The sequence below is a fragment of the Panulirus ornatus genome, chromosome 2 (assembly GCF_036320965.1).
Source record: "Panulirus ornatus isolate Po-2019 chromosome 2, ASM3632096v1, whole genome shotgun sequence".
Taxonomy (NCBI): domain Eukaryota; kingdom Metazoa; phylum Arthropoda; class Malacostraca; order Decapoda; family Palinuridae; genus Panulirus; species Panulirus ornatus.
Genome location: NC_092225.1, coordinates 83,906,920 through 83,912,919, shown reverse-complemented (window position 1 = coordinate 83,912,919; position 6,000 = coordinate 83,906,920).

Sequence of the window (6,000 nt, the reverse complement as noted above, 5' to 3'; positions counted from 1 at the left end):
TTTTGTGTCTGATAAGGTGAGTCTTTTGAATTGGGGTTGAGAAAGGAGGAGAATTCAGGAAGGAAGAAGCAACATACTTCTGCCCCAGTTGTCTTGAAAAGGCATCTTTATATGTGATAACGTCTTTAGGAGTACGACACTAAAATATGACAAGAAGTATTGTCAGTGTGAAATGTAAAATTAAGGTAATGGAAACATACAAACATGTATTATTCAATATTTAAATCTGTAATTTCTGTAATTTCTTTTAAATTTTCTGGTACTGAGTGTAAAAGGAAGAAATATATTTTTCCTAGGTAAGAGACATTTTTGGGAGATGAGAGATGTTCCCTGAAATTTAAATACAGAGCAAAAGGGTTAATACACTTTGTTATGCTCTGAAGAAAGGAAGTGCGAGTTTTTATAGGCTTAGAAATTTTAGTCTAATGTGTGCAAACTGTTATTGTTGAATTTAAATTGTATCTTGTAAAATGTTTATAAAGCAGGTCAGATGCATATGACAGTCAAAGTACTTGTTGCAAAGTTATACAAAATGAATTACAAATGTATTATAATGTACCATTAAAATGTGATTATTGCATATTTAGAATGTCTTTACAGTTGCTAGTTAAGTTTCATATGATTATTAGTTCATGTGCCTTTGATATTTCCTTGTATCTCTGTTACTTTGTCTAATAGCTCTGGGAATTTTACCCTCCATCAGAATACAAACTTAACATTTTGTGGCCCATTCCCATGTAAAGAGTCAGAATTGCCACTGCTGATATATTTCCTGCCATACTAATGTCTTTTATTTTTGGACAATATCCCACCTTTGAAATCTAATGTTTAAGCATTGATACAGAGTATGAAGGTGAGGCAGTTCATTTGTTGCTTAAAAGACTAAAGTTCCCCCTGGGCCATCAGGTATATTTCTGGTTACCTCAGATCTGTATGTATTCTCCAAGACAATAGTATGATGCCCCATGAAATGTCCATTATTTATATATGTTCTAGCTGTAAGCACAATTTTCTTATATTGTAATAATATTTTATAAATACGTGATCATGTAACTGTGAAGTATAGAATGAATCTTTATGTAAGCTCTTTTCCTCAGTTCCTAATGCTTTTACAGTTAATGGATGTGCTTCTCACCTACAGACAGAGCTCTGTGAGTATGTACCCTTTTAGATGCTCACAGGATTCTGCCTTCACTCTGATTTTTTTTCATTACTTCAAGCATACATTTTTCATTGTATTTTTGTATAGTAGTTTATAGTATTGAAATTAAAGGAGACAGGGGTTTATTTTGAGGCATTTGCACTTGAAAGAAAAAATTATCTACTTATATCTCTCACACCTGTTCCCTTCTGGAACTCTATCAAGGGGGCGGCCATGGTAGTAGAGTCTCCATAACTAGTGAACTCCAGTGTTGCTTCTTAGCCTTTAGTGCCTCACCCTTAACAGGCCCTGGGCAGAGGGCAAGTCTAGCACAGTGTTTGCAGAGGTTCCTACTTAATATTCCTGCTGAGTACTACTACCTAATGCTCCAACCTATTGTTTCTGCTTCCTACTTCTACCTAATGTTTTTCCCTAATGCTCCAACCTAAAGGTTCCTATGTACTACTTCTATCTATTGCTCCTACCACATTGCCAGGAGGCAGGGCTTGCACTTAGCACTCACCACTGGAAAATCTGGAGTTACAAAGAATGAGCTGTGTGAGTCAAGTTTTGTGGAGCGTTATGTGTGACAAGGAGATTGTATGTTTATTTAGGTCCTAGAATTTGAGAAAGAAATTTCTCTCCCAAGCAGTGTCCTAAGAGCATGAGATACTCCTTAGAAATAGCAGAATTAGGACCTTATAACCCTCTCTCCTGATGGGAAAACACTAGTCAAGTGAAGTTACTGCTGAGCCACCAAGATCACAGTATATTTATGTATGTACAGGTATGTACATGTATGTACATGTGTGGAGGTTAAGGTGAAGATTTGTATGGGTTTTCAGAAAAGAAGAGTGAATGTTGGGGTGAAGAGGGTGGTGAGAGTAAGTGAGCTTGAGAAGGAGACTTGTGTGAGGAAGTACCAGGAGAGACTGAGTACAGAATGGAAAAAGGTGAGAACAATGGAAGTAAGAGGAGTGGGGGAGGAATGGGATGTATTTAGGGAATCAGTGATGGATTGCGCAAAAGATGCTTGTGGCATGAGAAGCGTGGGAGGTGGGTTGATTAGAAAGGGTAGTGAGTGGTGGGATGAAGAAGTAAGATTATTAGTGAAAGAGAAAAGAGAGGCATTTGGGCAATTTTTGCAGGGAAAAAATGCAAATGAGTGGGAGATGTATAAAAGAAAGAGACAGGAGGTCAAGAGAAAGGTGCAAGAGGTGAAAAAGAGGGCAAATGAGAGTTGGGGTGAGAGAGTATCATTAAATTTTAGGGAGAATAAAAAGATGTTCTGGAATGAGGTAAATAAAGTGCATAAGACAAGGGAGCAAATGGGAACTTCAGTGAAGGGCGCCAATGGGGAGGTGATAACAAGTAGTGGTGATGTGAGAAGGAGATGGAGTGAGTATTTTGAAGGTTTGTTGAATGTGTTTGATGACAGAGTGGCAGATATAGGGTGTTTTGGTCGAGGTGGTGTGCAGAGTGAGAGGGTTAGGGAAAATGATTTGGTAAACAGAGAAGAGGTAGTAAAAGCTTTGCGGAAGATGAAAGCCGGCAAGGCAGCAGGTTTGAATGGTATTGCAGTGGAATTTATTAAAAAAGGGGGTGACTGTATTGTTGACTGGTTGGTAAGGTTATTTAATGTATGTATGACTCATGGTGAGGTGCCTGAGGATTAGCGGAATGCGTGCATAGTGCCATTGTACAAAGGCAAAGGGGATAAGAGTGAGTGCTCAAATTACAGAGGTATGAGTTGAGTATTCCTGGTAAATTATATGGGAGGGTATTGATTGAGAGGGTGAAGGCATGTACAGAGCATCAGATTGGGGAAGAGCAGTGTGGTTTCAGAAGTGGTAGAGGATGTGTGGATCAGGTGTTTGCTTTGAAGAATGTATGTGAGAAATACTTAGAAAAGCAAATGGATTTGTATGTAGCATTTATGGATCTGGAGAAGGCATATGATAGAGTTGATAGAGATGCTCTGTGGAAGGTATTAAGAATATATGGTGTGGGAGGCAAGTTGTTAGAAGCAGTGAAAAGTTTTTATCGAGGATGTAAGGCATGTGTACGTGTAGGAAGAGAGGAAAGTGATTGGTTCTCAGTGAATGTAGGTTTGCAGCAGGGGTGTGTGATGTCTCCATGGTTGTTTAATTTGTTTATGGATGGGGTTGTTAGGGAGGTGAATGCAAGAGTTTTGGAAAGAGGGGCAAGTATGAAGTCTGTTGTGGATGAGAGAGCTTGGGAAGTGAGTCAGTTGTTGTTCGCTGATGATACAGCGCTGGTGGCTGATTCATGTGAGAAACTGCAGAAGCTGGTGACTGAGTTTGGTAAAGTGTGTGAAAGAAGAAAGTTAAGAGTAAATGTGAATAAGAGCAAGGTTATTAGGAACAGTAGGGTTGAGGGTCACGTCAATTGGGAGGTAAGTTTGAATGGAGGAAAACTGGAGGAAGTAAAGTGTTTTAGATATGTGGGAGTGGATCTGGCAGCAGATGGAACCATGAAAGCGGAAGTGAATCATAGGGTGGGGGAGGGGGCGAAAATCCTGGGAGCCTTGAAGAAAGTGTGGAAGTCGAGAACATTATCTCGGAAAGCAAAAATGGGTATGTTTGAAGGAATAGTGGTTCCAACAATGTTGTATGGTTGCGAGGCATGGGCTATGGATAGAGTTGTGCGCAGGAGGGTGGATGTGCTGGAAATGAGATGTTTGAGGACAATGTGTGGTGTGAGGTGGTTTGATCGAGTAAGTAACGCAAGGGTAAGAGAGATGTGTGGAAATAAAAAGAGCGTGGTTGAGAGAGCAGAAGAGGGTGTTTTGAAATGGTTTGGGCACATGGAGAGAATGAGTGAAGAAAGATTGACCAAGAGGATATATGTGTCGGAGGTGGAGGGAACGAGAAGTGGGAGACAAAATTGGAGGTGGAAAGATGGAGTGAAAAAGATTTTGAGTGATCGGGGCCTGAACATGCAGGAGGGTGAAAGGCGGGCAAGGAATAGAGTGAATCGGATTGATGTGGTATACCGGGGTTGACGTGCTGTCAATGGAATGAACTAGGGCATGTGAAGCGTCTGGGGTAAACCATAGAAAGTTCTGTGGTGCCTGGATGTGGAGAGGGAGTTGTGGTTTTGGTGCATTATTACATGACAGCTAGAGACCGTGTGTGAACAAATGTGGCCTTTGTTGTCTTTTTTCTAGCACTACCTCTCACACATGAGGGTGGAGGGGGTTGTTATTTCATGTGTGGCAGGGTGGCAATGGGAATGAATAAAGGCAGCAAGTATGAATTATGTACATGGAGATGGAGTGAGTACTTTCTAGGTTTGTTGAATGTGTTTGATGATAGAGTGGCAGATATAGGATGTTTTGGTCGAGGTGGTGTGCAAAGTGAGAGGGTTAGGGAGAATGATTTGGTAAATTGAGAAGAGGTAGTAAAAGCTTTGCATAAGATGAAAGCCGGCAAGGCAGCGGGTTTGGATGGTATTGCAGTGGAATTAATTAAAAAAGGGGTGACTGTATTGTTGACTGGTTGGTAAGGTTATTTAATGTATGTATGACTCATGGTGAGGTGCCTGAGGATTGGCGGAATGCTTGCACAGTGCGACTGTACAAAGGCAAAGAGGGTAAAAGTGAGTGCTCAAATTACAGAGTTATAAGTTTGCTGAAGGCATGTACAGAGCATCAGATTGGGGAAGAGCAGTGTGGTTTCAGAAGTGGTAGAGGATGTGTGGATCAGGTGTTTGCTTTGAAGAATGTATGTGAGAAATACTTAGAAAAGCAAATGGATTTGTATGTAGCATTTATGGATCTGGAGAAGGCATATGATAGAGTTGACAGAGATGCTCTGTGGAAGGTATTAAGAATATATGGTGTGGGAGGCAAGTTGTCAGAAGCAGTGAAAAGTTTTTATCGAGGATGTAAGGCATGTGTACGTGTAGGAAGAGAGGAAAGTGATTGGTTCTCAGTGAATATAGGTTTGTGGCAGGGGTGTGTGGTGTCTCCATGGTTGTTTAATTTGTTTATGGATGGGGTTGTTAGGGAGGTGAATGCAAGAGTTTTGGAAAGAGGGGCAAGTATGCAGTCTGTTGTGGATGAGAGAGCTTGGGAAGTGAGTCAGTTGTTGTTCGCTGATGATACAGAGCTGGTGGCTGATTCGTGTGAGAAACTGTAGAAGATGGTGACTGAGTTTGGTAGAGTGTGTGAAAGAAGAAAGCTGAGAGTAAATGTGAATAAGAGTAAGGTTTTTAGGTACAGTAGGGTTGAGGGACAAGTCAATTGGGAGGTAATTTTGAATGGAGAAAAACTGGAGGAAGTGAAGTGTTTTAGATATCTGGGAGTGGATTTGGCAGCGGATGGAGCTGTGGAAGTGAATCATAGGGTGGGGGAGGGGGCGAAAGTTCTGGGAGCGTTGAAGAATGTGTGGATGTCGAGAAAATTATTTTGGAAAGCAAAAATGGGTGTTTGAAGGAATAGTGGTTCCAACAATGTTATATGGTTGTGAGGTGTGGGCTATAGATAGAGTTGTGCAAAGGAGGGTGGATGTGCTGGAAATGAGATGCTGAGGACAATATGTTATGTGAGGTGGTTTGATCGAGTAAGTAATAATAGGGTAAGAGAGATGTGTGGTAATAAAAAGAGTGTGGTTGAGAGGGTAGAAGAGGGTGTTTTGAAATGGTTTGGTCACATGGAGAGAATGAGTGAGGACAGATTGACCAAGAGGATATATGTGTCAGAGGTGGAGGGAACGAGAAGTGGGAGACCAAATTGGAGGTGGAAAGATGGAGTGAAAAAGATTTTGAGTGATCAGGGCCTGAACATGCAAGAGGGTGAAAGGCGTGCAAGGAATAGAGTGAATTGGAACGATGTG